We start from the raw sequence: 19,827 nt of genomic DNA, 5'->3' as shown, positions 1-19,827 counted from the left end.
CACAAAACTTGTGTTTTGGAAACCCCAGCTCTCTCAGACAAACCTTTGCCATTTCCCAGCATGCAAGGAACTTGTGGATGCAGGCATACCATTCAGTGGTGAGAAATATGTTCATGCTATTTCTAAGCTAGAGAAGGAATTTAATCACAGATTTGTAGACTTCAAAAAGCACAGAGCCACTTTCCAAATTTTTGTGGACCCCTTTTCCTTTGATGTGCAAGATGCCCTTCAAATGGAGCTCATTGACCTGCAATGCAACTCTGATCTCAAAGCCAAGTTCAGGGAGATTAGTGGAAAAGCAGACATGCATGGGAAATTTTGGAGAGAATTGCCCCCCAGCTTCCCTGAGCTTTCCCGAATGTTCAAGCATACCATGTGCCTTTTTGGGAGCACATATTTGTGTGAAAAGTTATTCCCCATATTGAACTTCAGTAAGTCAAAGTACAGGTCTAGACTTAATGATGATCATCTTCAAGCCATACTGAGGGTCTCCACTGCTTCCTCTCTAAAGCCAAACTTGGTTCAGATTTGTGAGAAGAAGCGCTGTCAAGTCTCTGGCAGCAAGAAATAGGCAAAAGATGCCATGTTCAGAAGAACTGTTCATGATCTTCACTCAATGTCCTATTCATGTTCAGAAGAAATAATTAGAACTGCTAATAATGACGTTTGAGGACTTTTTTGTGTGAAATTCCTTATGTGGCCCTGCCTCATCCTGACTTTGCCTTCTGCGGCCCCCAGGTAAATTGAGTTTGAGACCCCTGCTCTAAATCATTTTTAGAAGTAAAAGCCAGTGTTTGAGAACTGTGATGCCCCATTGTCCATGGTCTTGCTAGAGACCTCTTTCTTATCTTGGAAGGCTGGATGCTTGCATGGTGAGCACTAACCAAATAAATAAATAAAAAAATTGAATAGAAGATGTTAGGAGAACAATAAAAAATAAATTCAAACAAAGGGGAGAATAACCTAAAAAGTCTGTACTAATATTTGACAAAAATTTCAAAAAGCTTTTGACTGCTTTCCAATTTATGACAAATGATATGCCCTCAGGAAATAGTTTCTTCAAAGGTGATAAATGCCAGTACCACTGTCACTCATGTCCACCCAGATCTCTTCTGGAAGTGACTAAGGGATATTTGATGCCAATATCAAAGCAGGGTCTGCTGTATGCCAGGGAAAGACCTGTTTTGTTTTAGTAGTTCTAATTTTGATATTTCTATGCTGTGACTTGCATACCATGAAGTCTTTTTATTTCATGTGATTGAAGCAAATACAAAAAATATTTAATCATTAAATAATTTATTACTTATTAAGCTGACCTCTGATTGGCCAGTAGACCTTTCTCCTGAGTCCACAATGAAAACGATACACCTTGGCTTCTACACACTAGGAATATAGAAGCACTATGAGATAGAGAAGGTAACATTCATAGTACGCTGCTTGAATATTGGGATATATGCTACTTATATATATTATTACATGGCAGGGACATGGTCATGAGATGATTGTTTAGAATGAATGGCCTAGTGTTTAGAAAGCATGGTCTAGAACAGTGGTCGGCAAGCCAAGGCTCGCGAGCCATATGCGGCTCTTTACACTTTTTAATGCAGCTCTTCTGTGTGCTGGGCGGCTGCTCCAGGAGTCAGGACTCTGCTCCTAGCCTCTGTCAGTGCGCGCCCTGTGTGGCTCTCAAAATAAATTTCAATCGTGGTTTTGGCGAGATTTGGCTCAGTTAAAAAAAAGAGGTTGCCGACCACTGGTAGAACAAAAGTCCTCTTTCCAAAATAATCTCTCCCCAAAACCAACCCTAAGCTAAAAACTACCACTCAGTGTCCCCATGGAAACCAACCTTCTTTAAGTGAACAAACAGGAAGTGCCTCCCACATGGACCTGAGGAGACTATCATCATCCCCACCTCTACACACACATTCCCCGCAACGGGCCCCAGCCCACCCCAGGGTGCAGCATCACTCAGAGTGAAAACGCAGTTGAGTATATGATTCCATCAAAACACATATTTGAAAATCCTCTTAGAGAATCCTCAACAGGGAAAAAAACAATAATATGATGAAACACTGGAAACAACCTAAAGGCACTTTAAAAAGGATGAAAGGGAAATTGCTCAGTGGCTTAAATTAAACGGGAGACTATGCTTAATCTCTGCTTCTGCTGCATGTACTAAGATGATCATAACACAAAGTTGGGGGTGGGAGGAAAAGGGTGAACTGTAATATTGAAGAACTACATATATATATATTATTACATGGCATAGATTAAATACAAAGTAAGAGAAACTCATTTAGAAAAGAAACTGCAGTGTGGCTGAAAGTTCATACTGATATTTATAAGTGATTTCTATTTTTTGTGTTTTTCAGAATTTTACAAACTTTCAAGAGAATCAGATTAATACATTATGATTATTTTTACAATTCTTACACAAAGAAGTTGACAGAAAACTACTAACCTTAAGAGCCTTGAGACACAACGTATTTTGGTCAAACAACCTCTTAAGAATTTGTTATTAAACTACTGTCTTAATAACCTAGAGACAGATCCTATTTTTGAAGTACTTGTTTCTGGATGTACACCAAAAGAAACAGTGAGCATTTCTTGGTACAGCTTATCCCCAAGTGGTGAAATGTATCAGAAAGAAGCTCTTTCTGACAGAGGGGAAGAATCCGCTTCTTCCTACCTCCAAGAAGCTAATGGTATTTATTTTTTAATTCTTGACACGCTGTATAATTTCCCCAAGAAAAATGGCATTTACAATGAGACCCAAGTCTTCAAGTTTGTTTATTTTGATTTTGGGGAGAGGAGGTGAGGCACAATTTTTACATAAGTACTTTCTACTTATACAGTCACTGTTCATCATTTAATTATATAGTTAATGCCAGGGATTACAATAGTGAGCACACAAAGAGGTAATTATAGGATAAGTACCTGGTAATTTCTATTCTCTAAAGTGAAGATTGAATGTTAATTAGCTCTAAGCATATTAGAGTAGGTGCAATTATCAGGTAATCTTTGGGAATGTGTACTTTCTGGATCAGCATTTATTAAAGAAATCCCATGTAGTTTCTGAGGAATGTCATAAAAGGCGCAGACCTTTGTGTGCTGATAAAAAGAAAGAATAATTAGAAAAGTGAATTCCACTGTCACCTTATTGCTATTACTATATTCCCAGAGCTCCCTGCTAATTCTCTTCCTAGAAATGCTCAATTATTCAACAGTCCTGGTACCTAGAAATTTGGTAGTGCTGTCGATGCTATGCCTAGCCAAGTCCGAAACACTTGATGAAGCCAAATTCATCAAATAGATCCTCTTTTTGGAAGGTTTTTGTTTCTTTCATTTCAATATGAAACCATAATGAAGAGTCCAGGTGGCTTTTTTTTTTTTTTTTTTTTTTTTTTTGCTTCAGCAGCTGCAGCACCAACTCAGGAATTCAAAAGCAGAAGCCCAACAGATTAACGATTTCCCATAATATTATCTCTGTAACATACAATTTGTTCTCAATGATAATTAGATATTTAGAAAGAGACATAATTAAGAAGAAGCAGCCTAATGCCTGTTGCTGTTGTTTGCTGAGGAACTCCTGACAGCCAGGGATCCACTATGGCAGTAATGAGATTCTAGTGTTGGAATTTGAAGCAGCTCTGTGGAGAAAAAGGCGTTAAACAGCCTGAATGGTGAAATCAAACCAGCCTACATTCAAGCCGTGCCATAGTTAATTCGTGTGTCCTACAACCCATCCTTGAAAATAGGCCAGTATTCTGTTTATAAGTGCTTCATAAGCACAGAATAGGAAAAGAAATATTGGGCCAGATATAAAGAGAAATGAGGTAAAATACAATTTCAAATCCATTTTGGAACGGGAGCTCACATGATGATGCGAAGGTAAGGTCCAGATGGAAATTGCTGTTTTCTCCTGCCCAGAGATGACAGCTGGTTCCTTTTCTCTGCTCGGCGACATTGCTACCAGAGCCCAGAGCGAAATGCCTGCTGCTTACCCGGGAATCTTATTTACAGAATTAACCTCCAGGTTCCTTCCTCTGCAGAGTGAATTCTGCATTGCTTAAAAATGCCATGCTATGTGTCCGCTTCAAGCTATGTGCCCCACCCCAAGCTGAGAGAGCATATCTATTTGCACAAGGAAACTGGACATTTCTGAATAGCCTGGAGATTGCAACCCCTGCCAAAGGAGAGGATCTGTTTTCTCTGCACCCAAATCCTAGATGATTCCCTCTGTTCTCCTACTCTTCTCCAACAATTGCTAATGTGACCCTCCTCACCAAGACTATCATCTGAAAAATTGTATAAGTGAAATCACACAGACCATAATCCATGTGGTTGTCTCCTTCCTTGGCTCTACCTGATGCCGCTGAGATTCATCTACACTGCTGTAGGCAGTGATCACTTATTTATGCCACTGCTGTCTGTATTCTGTTTCCTGCGTGTGAATGCAGACTGCTGCGAGGTTTATATCTAAAACCTATTATCATTGCTTGCTGACACCTAACAGCTTTAATCACACAACCATAGACACCAGTGAGTCATTTTCGGAGGAGAGAGTTTGATGTAGGAAAGGGGTCTGAGATGGAGTAAGAAGCACATTAGGGAAAGAAGTGCCATTGATTTCCCCACTGGGACTTGTTGCCTAGAGGTAAGTGCCCTGTGCACATAGGTAAAGAGAGGTTGGCATCCTTGGATATAAATAAAGATGGATATGAAGAGAGGTGGGGACCAGGAAGCACCCTCTCATAATTCCACACAAAAGCTGACTTAGGTTCAATGGTTGGAGAAGAGAAGAGTGAGATGATCAAGAGAAGATAATACAGCTTTGAGAAGATAATAAAGCTTTGAAGATAATACAACTTGTTCCCAATGGATCCAGTAGCAGTTCCCAATGGATCGTAGTAGCCCTCTGCAGGAAAAAGTGGGCAAGGGTCAGATGATCAGAGTTGAGGTTCTATGGTGATGATGGCTCATTTCTTTGTAGAATTCAGAGCAACTAGCACCCTGCTGACAGGCAGGGCACCAATGGTTTTGCTATGAGGCAGATGGATTTGCTATAGATCATTCTAAACCAGTCAATGCACAAGGTGGTTCTGCTTTAGCGGTAGGATGAGCAAAGGCCCGAGTCAGGGGAGAAAAGATTGTTTTCTTCTTTCCTGCCCTGCTTCTTGCTCTAATAAGAGCCTGTTTTTCCTAAACTCTCTCTCCTTTGACACATAATTAAATAAGCTGGCTTTCATATCACTTAGGAGGAGTGTAAAAAGCTTCTTAAAGGATGTTATCATGTGTGCGAACATGGAAAGGAATAGAATAGGTAATAGGGTATAAAATTGCCTCTTGGGTGAAGGGATGTCCTACGCAAGAAAGAATGAAAGTATGAAAATATGTGGGATGGCAGGAAACCATAAAGCATTTGCTCTGGCAAGAAAGTAGAATGTAAGTATCAGAGATCAAGAGGTGCTTTTAAGGCCACTTGGGTAGGCATTTCAGGAATCATTGGACCAGCAGCACTGGGTGGGAAAACAAAACCCCATAGCCTGGCTTTCCCTAGGAATGGCTTGCCTATTTGGCTCTCACAAGCAATATAAGACCTCTGTTGGCTTGCTCAGTTCTGTTTGCATCAAAGGCCTTGCATGATGCAAGCAAGGTGGTTCAATTTCCTGCCTTTTGTCTCCGAAGGTCCTTCCCCAGTGATAACACCTGCTGTGAAGTGCATATTCTGTTGCAGCCCCTTTCCAGGCATTATCTGTGCCCAGAACCCTGGTGTTGCTGGTCTCAGACTGGCCTGGCCTGGTGAAAAGACTTCTGAATCTTTGACAGTGAGACTGGGAAGATAAACAAACACTTCCCTGAAGAAGCAACCAGTTAAGATCCATTGCTAAAGTGCATTGGGAAGCCGTTGGGCCAGGCAGGCCTCACCATTTTGGAGCAATAGTTAAAGTTATACTTGATCTTTCTAGGTATAAGTTTCCCTGGTTAAGACAAAAAGAGAGAAAACGGATCTGGAGAGATAGTACAATGGATCCATTCTGGGGTTGATCCCCATCACCAATAACCACATATGATCAATCCCCCACAGCCACTGAAAGTGTTCTGGAGTAAACTGGGTGTGGCCCGGAAACAAAAACAAAAATTAAAAATAATAAAAGTGATTAGGGATGAGAAAGAAAAGCCACATGATGATACAATATAACTAAGCACCAGGGATTCTGCAGACCAGAAATAATCTGAGAAATCAAGAGGTGGGAGACAACATTAATACTACGTTTTGACTATCCGTAGAGGTGAAAGAAGGGCTCTACACACACACACACACACACACACACACACACACACACACACACACACACACACAAAGTGGAGAAGTTGTGGAAGGGAGCAGGGTATGGTCAATACACCACATCCAAGCATTGGGTACATTACTATCTCAGCAGAAAGGGGTGCAACGTTCAGGGATATTGCAGATGTCTGGGGAGTGAGGGCACAATAAGGGCCAGGGAAGCTGGAGTATATAAATATCTAAGAATGAAATGCAACTTCCACTTCGAGAGCAGGATGGGGGACATTATGCAGCACAAACACAGTAGCCTGAACGTGAGATTCAATCGATGCCTCTGTCTAAAACTGAGAAGCCAGCAGGGGAAGCAGCAGCTCTTACTGGGTAGGAACTTGGTAGGGAACAAAACTCAGGAGAACTGTGCAATTCATAATACAAAATGGAGAAAGCTTGAACCCCAAAAGCCTTAGGCTAAGTGCAGCTCCAGAAACACACTGCAGAGCCCCAAGTACCTGAACAATTTTCCCGGGGAAACAGGCAATCTAGGAACCCAGGAGATCACACAGCAAGGGGTGGCAAACCTCCCCTACAAGGAACAGGCTTCATTCTTCCAGGGAGTTACAGACCTGGGACACAGAGCAGGCTGCTACTTGCCAAGGGGGCTCTTTCTGGCTCTCTAACCCTGCTCCTAGTAAATCAGAGCCTAGTGGGCTTGACCCCACCCCAGTGCACATGGAGGCTGCAGGAAATTCAGTGACTACTAGGCAAGTGGAAGGACACCAAACCACCAGGCTTCTTTCCCAAGAATAGGACTGTCATTGATCTGAATTCCTCTCCTGCCTATTTCCAAAATAAGGATTTAAAGCCACAGGGGGCTTTCATTCTGAGTGTTCATTTTGTCTTATGCATAATAATTTGAGCCTTCATGTGAATTTTCAACCACTGGTGCCCAGCACTGTGACAAGCTATTTAAGACAGCTGTCTAAGTTTGAGTCCTGACTCTGTCATTCACTATAAATGATCCTGGGCAAGTGTTTTTTTTTTTTCCTTAATATGGAACACTTCATGAATTTGCGTGTCATCCTTGCACATGGAGCCATGCTAATCTTCTCTGTATCGCTCCAATTTTGGTATATGTGCTGCCGAAACGAGCATGGCAAGTGTTTTTTTTAATCATTCTACTTTTCGTATAATTTCAACAAGTGTGTTGATTCCTTGGGCTTGCTTTAGTATTTAAGTGAGTCTAGAAATACATGTGTATATACACAATTTTAATAGATATCAAGCAAGGGATATGTGAAATAAAATAAAAATAATACTTACCCAAATCCCTGCATTTTAATACATTTGCATTCCTGCCACTAGAGTGTTCTTCAATTAAGGCACTAATTCTTGGGGCATTGGGATGTAAATTTTTCTCTAAGTACAGGCCATGCTACTGCTGGCCAAGATTCACTTATAATACTCAAGTAAAATGTCTGGCAGGGGGGTGGAGGTGGCGGATCCTGGCATTAAATCATACAGGCTTTGAGAAATACCTGTGTTATGCAGCAGAGTGGAACATTTCTAGTTCCTCTTAAATAGGGAAAAATCACAAAATTATAGGGTTTACCCTCCCCTCCCTGTCCCCACCAGATGATTCTATCCAGATTGGAGAAATAGATTTAATTTTATGACACTGTCAGTTTGGCAGCTTTAGCAGGTACAAAGAATTTGAGCGATGAGAAAGTGGAAAAGGCAGGGAGCAGGAAGAGAGAGACGCTACTTGAAGTATATAATGGTTATCATTTCTTATCATTATCAATTTCCTGAGAGAACGCTTTCTAGTGGTTCTCCCACCTAAATCAAGGCAATGAATTGTCTTTATCATTACAAAGAGCAAATAGTGAAGCATGAGGGTGCTAGACTGAATCCTTAGGGTGTGGCCAAGATGGGGAGGCTGGCAATGCAGAGCAGAAACAGATACAGATGTAGACAGGTTGGTGGCCTAGAGCTGAGACCCTGTTTCTCTGCACATCAGATGCTCAGTGAACTGGGTGAAGAGGTCTTCCAAAAAGATGCTGAGCCCTGGAGAGGTTTGCCAGAGGCAGTGGAGAAGGAAAGACCAGTTTCTCTCCCTTTTCCAAAGCTACTACAGTGGTTCCACCTTGATCTGCTTCAGATCCCACCAAGATTTAACATACAGAAAGATCTCAGGGCACCCTTTTCCTTCTTCTGTCTCTCCACTAGACTGTAATGTCTGATGGGGCAGGAGTCAGGGCTTATGTCCCTTCCAACTCTTGACCCAGTGCCTAGCAGAGTGCTTACATATTATTGATCTATTTTTACATAGTGGAGGAAAATATATTTGAAATATCCTTGTAAAGAAAATGCCAAGTGCACAAAATGGTCAACACCTAGCATTTATTCAGCTGGGCAGTTGCCTGAAATATGTACAATTAATTGTGTCCATGTTGTTTACAAACAGTGTTTACTAGGATTTAGGCTTTCTCACAATGTGTACAATTAATCGTGTCCATATTGTTTATGAACAGGGTTTACTAGGATTTAGGCTTTCTCACATGATGGGTTTGTTCCAAAGTCTAAATCAAATAGTTGCAACCAGACATTATCCTGGGAGAGATATGTGAACATTTGATCACTAGGGAGTATATGTAATTAGGCAGAAATTCATAATCCTGTCTAGTGACATATACTAAGTTCACAGAACTAAACAGTGCCCAGCTATTTACAGAACTACCTGAACAGCTGAACTTTCAAGGTAGAGCTAATGGAAGGTTTTAGCGACCACCCCCTCCCTCAGGTAAAACATCCCCACTGTGATTGTAGGATGGCTTCTAGGGTGTGTGAGTCTGGGGTCTATCTCTATATAGTGGGATTCATTTCTGGCTGAGAACTGGCTATATTTTTTTAAAGGCTTCAATCAGAAAGGCAAGTTCTCTCTCTCTCCACATTAATAGCAAATAAAATGACTACCTCTCGGCCTCAAGTAAAGCACAATGCTAGTAGTTTTCTAGTTTCAATCAGATAGATGCCTTCTCAATTTTGATCTCATGCTTCTAAGAAAGCCGGAAAAGTATTCTATGGTAATAGCAGCTCAAAGTGGCTCTATTACAATATACCAGTTACTCATTTTCATTTGCAATTGCTTATGAAGCACAAAAGTTGTATGGTTCTTGGCTTGGCTCCACGAAGCAGAAAATTTACTATACAATGCTTCTAATTGTCTACTATTCCTTTTAAAGGGAAAAAAATCATTCTAGATAAATTGTTTAGCTGAAATGCTAGAACTGTGTTAAGGAGGGAAAAAAATGCTTCCTTTCCCGGAACTGTCAGAATGTTTCTCTAATTAAAACATGGTAGGCTCATTACCAGAGAATATTCAGAGAGCAAGAGGTTAGAGTTTAGCTTACTAACTACTTTAAAATACAAATTGCCAAAAAATGCTTTCAAGCTATTTCTAACATATACTACCTTAGCAATTAATTACCTATGCTTTTCACTCTCAAGTCTCTCTAATTACGCAGTAATCATTTCATTCATCAACACTTAATTGAGCACACTCTAAATTCTGGGTCTGTGTGGATTTACATACCAATCCATTCCAACCTGCCCAACACAGAGACTAAATTTCTGAAGGTCTATCCAAGTACTGCAGCCGTAAATTGAGAAAAAGGGGTAGATTCGGACAAACTTCTGAGCATCAGAGAAAATGTCAGCTATCCGGTTCATGCATTTCACTTGGTGTTCAGTCATCTTTATCATATTACCCAAATAAATATAAACTAGATGGACTAGCAAGGGGATTGCTGACGTGTGAAGGGAGAACATTTATTATGTATCAGGCTCCAAGTTAAGCATATTCTGGGTATTACCGTATATACTCAAGTATAAACACATTTTTTTTTGCCGAGCTCCTCCCCCATTAAAAAGACCCTCGAACTCGGCTTATACTCAGGTCACAGGTTAATGAGCATCAAATCAAATGCAGGTAGTCTCCAGTCGTCTTCTGCTGTCTGCTGGAGGGGGCGGTGCTTCAGCTCAGTCCACAAGCCACAGCTGAGCTGAACAGGTAGGCAGCTGAACTGAACTGTATGCCACTGAACTAGTTAACCCACAATATTCAATGGCACATTTAATTAAGTGAAAAACCCATTTAAGGCGGTAAAGTCATGTAAATAAATGTGCATAAATCCTGAAACCTTATAATCAGGGGTTTTGGAGTATAAGGATTCAGGATTTTTAACCATTTATTTACAATGCTTTACTGTCTTAAATGGTTTATTCACTTTATTAAAGTTGCCATTGAATATTATAGGTTAATGTGGTATGCTAATGGTTATAGTACATCAAACAATCATGTATTGTAACTGTAATCATGTATTTATTTACTGATTCCTCAATTATTGTGATTGTTTTGGGTATATATTTTTATTTTTGAAATTTACCAGTGGCTGCTGTATTTTCCACATTGGCTTATACCTGAGTCATTAAGTTTTCCCATTTTTTAGGGTGAAATTAGTGGGGTCGGCTTATACTCGAGTCAGCTTATACTCAAGTATATAAGAATTCCGATGAACCTCACTCTTCCCTAAGACACAAGTAGTATTTTACAGAGCAACAAATTAAAGTGGAGAAAAGATAACTGAGACTTCTAGAAAACAGTCAAATCTGATTCTATGACCATTAGACAACACCATCTTTTCCATTCTGGGCTAGGTCACAATTCACAGTTCACCTACTTACATTACATCTTTCCATTATATTTGATTTCCTACTTTGCTTTTTAATGTTCTTATCATAAATGATGCCCAAAGCCTATGAAAGTTGATTCATCCAGGCACTGGGCTCAAGTTCTATGCCAGTGAATTCAGAATTCCGGTCTCCGTAGGACTAGATCTGCAGCCCTTACAGTTGCATCTTTGGAATGTCAATAGCCAACTCTGGGAGCTTCTGCAAATCATTGACCTCACCTTGAATCAAACTCTTTAGTCTTTGCCTAGTGCATTCCTAGTTACCTTTCTAAAGTTCTCTGCAGTGTCATTTTCTTGGAAAGATTTCAAGGCAGCTATGCTAACCACTATACCACTAACGCACCAACTGAGAAAGATTGACAATGACTATCCATCCAATCTCAATGATAAATCCTTTTCCACTTCCTCATGTTACTCTTTACTTTCTTCACTGCAATGATCATCCTTCGTAATTAGGTATGTTTTGTGTGATTCTTTAATGGTTGCGTTCCAAACAGGCAAACACTATATAAAGGCAGTACCATTCTATTTGTTTCAAGTGGAGCTAAAATCTAATACATAATCATTAGCATAAATGAAACAGTCTAGGCTACACACTGAACATGTAAAAGGCATCTGTGTGCATTGGCAACATGTTTGTAAATGAATGACTTAGATCCTTGGAATTTTACCCTCTTAACTCCATTTTCCATTTTTGTCTCAGGAAACTCAGATTTTCCTTAATTTAGAATGATTTTCTGCATTGTCCATTTCCTAACTATTTGTAGAAAATTTGATCCTAAATTTGTGTTTCCCTTTTGTTCCAAAGAGAACCTAAATCTTAGATGATAGGTTATTGGTTAGATTCTCTTCTCTCTCAAACTGGGAAATTATACTAAATATCAACTATCTATATCTGTTATAAAGATAATCTACCTTTTAATAATGTCCTGTTGAGTAAGATACTTTTAGGGTAATTTATAAGTTTTATATCCTGATTCAATTGGAAATGAGCTCTCAAATCAACTTATATTAAGATATTTTCTATTAATATACAATCTTTTTAATGAGTTCACTTGTGGAGTTTTATAAGTGCTGAGATGAACAAAAATAATACATAATTTATTGGTCAATTTAATTCAATTTTGTCACCAAGTAGTATCAATTCTTTATTTTGAATGACTTTCAAACTCATCAGGTATTCTCCTTTTCAATCACTATTTGGCCCTTTACCTATTTTGATTTCCTCACTGTTATTCCAGTTTTAGTCTTAATTTTTTTACAATTATTTTCACACTGCAGCAAAGTTTATTTTCTCAAAATTCTTCACTTATAGGCTGGTTCTTGCTCAATAACCTATCAAATTCTCCTTATTCCCAGGAAATCAAATCCAATGCTTCCTGAGATAAGATTCTGCCTATCACTTCCTAGTTTCCTTAGCAACTCCCAGTACATAGTCATGGGTTTCTGGCTCCTCTTTGTTTACCAGTCAATTGGCTTAGATTAATTAGATTAATCTTCTCCTAACTGCTCAAGAATGTTCATCAGTAAAAACCTCAACTTTTGCTTGCACTATTGAAATTTTAGTAGATTGGTCTACTGAAAGTTCTACAAGGAAATATCACAGAGTGAGTAACATAGCAACAGGAAACAATTCTGGAGACTGGAAGTCTAAGATCAAGGCATTGGCATGTATTGAAGAGTTCTATCTTCTTGACTCACAAACCATTTACTTTCTGATTCCTCACAGTGCCCTTTTTCTATGTCTGTACATCCTTGGTGCCTCTTTTTTCTTCTTCTAAGGACACCAGCCCTATTGATTTAGGCCTGTCCCATGATCTAGTTTAACTTTGGTTACCTCATTTTAGGCACTATCTCATTTGGGATGACAACATAGGAATTTTGGGGAAACATAGTTTGGCTCACAACATTCAGCATTTTTTCTTTTTACTTTTTTCTTTTTTTTTTTTTTTGGTTTTTGGACCACACTCTGTGATGCTTAGGGGGACCATATTCGATGATGGGGATCCAACCGAGGTTCATCCTGAGTCACCCATGTGCAAGGCAAATGCCCTACCACTGCTATTGCTCTGGCCCTTCTACTTCATTTTTTATCTTGGATTAAAATGGGATGTTTTGTATATGAACTAACTGTCTGCTTTAGGAGAGTATAATCTTCAGAAAAGTAATTCTCTACAGTTTCATATCCTAAAAATTGTTCATAAATAACCTTAGTTAAAAAAATAGTGTCAAAGAGATGAGAAATGGATTATATAAGAATCCTGTAGAACAGCAACAATTTCCTTAGTTCCCATGTCTCTAGTAGTGAGAAAGGGCAGAAAACTCAGCTGACAGGCAGGGCCATAGGATATAAAGGTCAAGTTAAAGAAACCCTGGAAGCACTGGACCCTTGTGACCTTGGCTTCTGTACTCCAAAGAAGCATCAGGAAAAACCACAAAGCAGAAGTGTCATTGACATGCGGAAGAGACATTGGTTCTTCCTCAAACCCACACATTGTAGACATGCTGAGAAACAGAAAACTGAGAGGGATGAGAAGATGCAAGAAAGGTGGTGTGAGCTTTTAGTGTTATAGTTCAGTAGCTTTTTGGTTCTTCCATACCTACCATCCCCAGAAATCACCTCACATTTTCAGAACCTTGTGATCAGCCACTTATATTTGAGTGAATGGCTCAAGTTCTGTGAATGACCAAAAATAAAGAATTTTTTATATCATCTCCCCTGCCTGAACAATAAGACTAAGTGACTACATAAAATCTTGTGAAAGAGTCTACTGGTATTCTGAAATGATTCTCTTTTTGAAACTTACTTCTTTTGAACTTATTACTGGTTTGCAGTTCTATAAAATTTCAGGGGTTGGGTTTCAAACTTATGTAGAAGTATAAAATTGTCACCAATTTCATCAAAAAGAATTCTATTTATTTCTCTCACCAACCTCATTTCTTTTCCTTCTGGTAATCAGCATAGATTATATAAAATTTAAAAATTTGGGGGCTAGATTGATAGCACAGCAGTAGGTCATTTGCCTTGCACGTGGCTGACCCAAGATGAACCTCGGTTGGATCCCTGGCATCCCATCTGGTCCCCCAAGCCAGGAATAATTTCTGAGTACATAGCTGGGAGTAACCCCTGAGAGTCACTGTGTGTGGCCCAAACAAACAAACAAACAAACAAAACAAAACAAAATAAAATTTAAAAGTTTGAAACTAGTTTTTGAGTGTGAATACAAATTTGTCAGTATGTTTTCTACTGCTATTCTGCTGGAAATTCAAAGAGTTACCCAGCAGACAACTAGTAAAGTGGATCTCAGACAAAACCACTTGAGTATAAAAAAGAATGTTTTCTTCTTCCATCCACCAAATCTTCCCCTTTACCATCCAGAAACTAACTAAAGGCACAAAGAAGGTCAGACTTATGTAAAAAGATGTGGTAAAGATAAAAGAGTTCTAGCTTATAAAATCAGAGAACACTTTCTCTAAGCAAGAAATTTTTCAATCTTACTCAAACTCACCTTTGGGGTGAATTTAATAGATGAAAGACACTCCCAAGAGATTCTCATGCTTCAAATGTGCTACTTTGGGGTCTAGGTGTGGGCTTGGCTCTCATTCAATGCAGCATCACTGGTGTCTTACAGAAAAAAAATGACCACAAAAGCTCTGGTAAAAGTTATGGTCAAGTACACAAAGGCAGAAATAGGCCATCAGGTAGACACATGCAGGAGTGTCTTTCTTAAACCCTTCCCTGGTGTACCAGTGTACCAACTGGAGACACTCAGCCATTGTACAGCATTAGCTTCTCATTTTAGGGCACTTATCTTACACGGAAGAAACCAGTAAAAAAGACACAGTGAAATATGAGCGGAAGGATCTTCTTAAATGGCCAATAAACTGCGTGAACAGTTAGATTTCTTAAGACAGATTAGCTATACTGTAATCCTCAAAGATTCCCAGAAAAATGAGGCTTCCCAGAATTCTGTTCTGATTTACATAAACAAATCAAAGAAGTATTTTACGCCTGGGCTCTGCTACATTATTTCTCTGATAAATATTAGAGAAAGTGGCCAACTGAAGCATTGGCCTGATTTACAGTTGCTCTATCTCAGGGGAGGGGGGAGACATGAGGTTGGGAAGTTCCTTCGTTCAGGATCTAACAGTACCTCTAGGAAGCTACAAATACTCACTTTATTTCAATTAATTTTCTCCACACAGGTCACTGCCTCTTCAGCCAGCTCAGAAAACATGACTTTTTAGCATTGCTTAGGCTGCTTGAAGGGTTGAGATAAGCACATAACTCCTGCCTCTTGCTTCCGATGAAGATTACATCCTTTGTAGCTTATCAGTTTACATGATGGTATTTCTTTACCTCATTTATGACGAGTCCTCACTATTTTGGGGGGTTGGGTGGGTTATACATTTGCATTTAGGTTTGATATTAATTTATATTCTGATAAATACTATTTTATCTTGGTGACCTGGAGTCAAGTTCTCCCCCCCCATTCTTTCAATAGATTCGCCTCAATACAAACCTGGGAACAGTCCCCACTTTTAAATAATACCTTTAAGTTGCCGCAGTCCCTATTAAGCTTTTGAACTTTTAACAAGAGAAAGCCCTGACATCTTTCTGTCAACATTTTTCCGAACCACAAATTGCTCATGCATTAGAAATTCTCTTGAAATGACATTAAAAAAAAAAAAGGCCATGAAGCAAATGTATTCTTGTAGCATAGGTCTGCTAGCCAGGGTAATTTCAGAATCTACCACATAAGCTGAAAAGATGGCAGATGCAAGAATTGGATTTAACCATAGATGATAACCCAATTTTCTCCATAGTGCTGTAACTCAATAAGTCTTTAATGGCTTCTTAGATAAACAGATGGATGTCATCAGAAGGTACAGAATGATAAATCTGATTGGTGTCTGAATAATTTGCACTGTTTGGTTCCTGAAACAAGCCACAAGAGAAAAATGGGAGCACCCTCCCTTAAGTCCCAGCAGGGGAGTTTAAATTATTTGATTAGAAACAGTTGTATTTTCCCTGTGGCATAATATTGAAAACAACAAGAATGGCAAAGACCTGGGAGAGCAATATATCTTTTTAATTAGGGTTCTTCTTGAAAAGATTTATACTGTTTAGTTTAAGTTGTTTGTTCTTATTTAGTTGACTTGGTTTATTTTTATACGAAATTTTCCAAATATTCAATTAAAGTTCTTGGGAAGATTATGACTTTCAATTATCTGCAATGGGCGAGAGTTTATAGACTTGTAAGTCCATGGTCCAATTTCTGCTGGTCAAGCAGTTCCTGCTTCTTTGAATAGTTACTTTACTTGGATGCTTTTTCATTAAGCTCAACTTGTTCACCAGGATCATTCAGTGAAATTAGATTTCAAATGGTTCACTGTGTTGTCAATTTTTTTTAAATAAAAATCTGACCAAGTCTTTTCAAGTCTGGAACTGTCAAGTTGTGAACAAATCAGTGACATTTGTCCAGATGAAATTTAAGAGAAAGATGAGAAAAAACCCACAACTCTGAAAAGGAAATATTATTTTGTTGTTTTATTATTAGTATATCTGGGTTGTGCAGTCAGGGAAAGTTCTATGACTTTTAAGTTATAATTTAGGAAATTCCTGGCCTTAAAGTAGAAGGCTAGAATTTTTAAAATAATAAAGTATATACCTTCTTGTGGTGTAAAGAAAATATGATCAGATTGGATGATAATGCCAATGGTATTTGTCTCTAGTATAAGGTATTGCCTTGAAATAGTTTTAAGATGCAATTCTTTATTGTCAGATATGTTTGTCAATAGGAGCATAATAGTCTTACAAATCTAGTTTTAAAAAGTTTAACTTGGGCTGGAGAGATAGTAAGTAAAGAAGCATTGCATTTCACATACACTCTATAATACATGTCTTATATGACGTCAGTTTGATCCCAGGCATCACATGTGATCTTTTGAATACTGCAGTAATGATCCCTGAGCACAAGCCAGGAATAAGTCCTGAACACCGCTGGGTGTGACCCCCAAACAAACAAAAATTACATTTAAAAAAGCTTTCCATTATTTTCAGAGTTCAAGAAATTGTTTTACCTTAGGTTTGTTTATCTAATGCTAATCTGTTTACCTGTTCAAGTTATTAGCAAAATGAATAATGAAATTAAGGGGTCCTCAGAGACTATATAGGTTGTGGTAGCTACTATATACTTTCTAGGAATTAGCCCATTGTCTTTGAAGAAAATTCTATTGAAATGAGCTGTGGCCATCAGTCATTAGCAGAGGAGGAGATGAAGACAGATACACTGAGTAACTTGGCCATAGTCACATCACTATTAAGTGATAGCACTGGAAAAAGCCTTAGGCAATCTGACTCCAGAGAATAGGCTCTTACTTATTTTTGTGTCTTATTGTTTCTCATGAATACTTGATTAATATATTAAAATCCTCAAGTTATAAATCAATCCTCAAGTTAAGATTGATTCCTTAGGCCATCCTGGACATGGGGATAAAGAATGCCTTGGTTCTGAAATCTGGATACTTTCAGCTGTGGGCTCTGGCACTCACGGAATGCTCCAGGAGACCTGTCTAAGGTTCAGTTTGTGCTTATGATGTTGGAAAGGGGGGCCAGAGAGATAGCACAGTGGTAGGGTATTTGCTTCACATGGCCAACCCAGGATGGACCTGGTTTCGATTCCTAGCATCCCATGTTGTTCCCCAAACTTGCCAGGAGCGATTTCTGAACACAGAGCAAGGAGTAGCCCCTGCGTGCTGCTGGGGATGTCCCCCCAACCCCCAAAAAGATGTGGGAAAGGCATAAAGAATGAGAACTTCCTAGATGGATGAGATATTAGCTGGGTACAGTGACTGGCAGGTTCTTCTCCTGCCTGCTCTGCAGATTACTCTCACTGTATAATTCCTTCACTGCTGAGTTGGGGCTGAGTTTGATGCAGTCAAGTGCTTCGGGAGTGAACTTCAGCTCGCAGTTATATTGTAGAATCTGACTCTCTATAAGTCGCACTGCCATTTTCCTTCGGAAGAGGATGTGGCCACAAAATACTATAGTAGTAGTTTTTATGCAATCCACAATGCCCCAGTTGACTGAGTAAATTAGCAAGTTTTCCTGGAAACATCCCAACAACACATATTGAAAATGTGTGACAAGAAAAGAAAGTTCTAGTTTTGTATCCTAAGGAAATCATTAGACAAGGGGAGGACAAAAGAGTTCCCTGAAAGTCTTTATCACATTATATACAATACCAAAACAGAACAAGTAGAAGCTTGTGAAAAACATAAATAGCTAAGAGGAGAAATCATTAAGAAATTTATGATTCATCCATAAAATGGCATATTATGCCATCATTAAAATTATGTTTCTAAAGAATTTTTAATGATACAAAGAAATTCTCATTATATACTATTCAGTGAAGAAGCTTAACACAGAATGTCATTAAAAAGATTGTCACTAATCTAAGAAGAAAAAAATATATCTCAATGTATCTAAAGTCCAGGGAGGAAAGAAATCTTCTGGATTAACTCTCAGTTGTAAGAGTTTATTTTCTTTTATAAATTTTCTCAAAAAATACCCATTAAGTTTATAGTAAGATAATCAAATAATAAATCAAAAATCTTATGAGCAGCTGTAGAGTGTGGCAGCCATGGTGGGATGGGGTGAGACCTACAGAAATAAAATGAGACTTCATTTTCCAGAGCAAATATCTGAAGTCCCCTGTATCCTCTTCTTTCTCCCCATGCAGTTGTCCCCAGCTTCTCTGGAGGGAGTTGAATTTATGTGAATTTACATATTCAAACACTTACAGTCACCTGCTTACCAAACTCAGAATCTGTGACTACAAAAATTGAGGAAACTCGCTACTAATTGAGAAATATACTTTATCCATATAAATGGGAAAAAAATCTTCATACCTTTTTTTTAAGCCAATTAAATTGAACTTGGATGATATCCTCATAACAGGGATTTTGAATTCTTTAGGTTAAAAAATACAACTAGGTTGACACATTTCTTTATATACACAGCTATTTACAATGCACATGACGGATAAACCATTCAATGAATGGCTCTTCCTCTTTCTTTCTGCTAACCCCCAAGTTTCATCATAAATTCTGGATTCCAATTTGTGAGATCACTGTAGGGCAGATGTGTGAAAACACCATCTCCATTTATGATTATTGGAGAGGGTGACAATAAGATGTCATGCAAGATTGGCTGGGAAGAAGATCGACAAGAAATAAGTGGCAGAAAAGAGTGAGGCGAAGTCCTAGAGTCCTCCTCATTTCTAAAACATTAAGTATTGTATCACTCGTGTAAGTATATTTAACCTTACAAGAGCCTGAAAGATGTATAAGCTTTGGTGTGTCTGTATAAAAACAGTGGTCACTTTCCAAAAGGCTAAGAAGAATTCAAGATCCGGAAATAAAGACAGTGAGAAACTGTAGTCTCTTTGGGTAAATTGGAAACAATGAAGAGGGAGCTTCGTAAGAGTTCTAGTTGTCTGAGTCTGTTATGCTAACAAAGCTGAGATAGGAAGAAGTAAAAATCCTTACCAGGAAACCTATGCACTTGCCAAGCTTCTGCTTCCAGTAAGAGGGCTTTGACCTTGTCTTGTACTATTCGTTTGCTCTTAAAGATGGTGTAAATAAATGGAAGCTGCCTCTGATTATATGACAGGAGAGAGATGCTAATGCTGAAGCAGTTAGCTGCTTGAAATTCCTAGATGTATTATCAAGATGACAGCAAAGCCAACAAGTGACAGTACAAAATTCTATTGTTCCAAGAAG

At 38.8% G+C, this 19,827-nt stretch overlaps 1 protein-coding gene and 1 non-coding gene across 2 annotated transcripts in view; both read right to left on the bottom strand.

The window, feature by feature from the left end:
* The window catches only part of ATRNL1 (attractin like 1), a 733,758-nt gene that overhangs the window by 87,495 nt on the left and 626,436 nt on the right, over positions 1-19,827 (bottom strand). The window lies entirely within an intron of this gene.
* On the bottom strand, positions 7,334-7,441 carry LOC125995429 (U6 spliceosomal RNA). The gene has a single exon (XR_007490963.1). It is a non-coding gene; the product is annotated as a U6 spliceosomal RNA (small nuclear RNA).

Source organism: Suncus etruscus, chromosome 17 (genome assembly GCF_024139225.1).
Source record: "Suncus etruscus isolate mSunEtr1 chromosome 17, mSunEtr1.pri.cur, whole genome shotgun sequence".
In the NCBI taxonomy this organism is placed as follows: domain Eukaryota; kingdom Metazoa; phylum Chordata; class Mammalia; order Eulipotyphla; family Soricidae; genus Suncus; species Suncus etruscus.
This window is presented reverse-complemented; position numbering and strand designations above follow the sequence as displayed.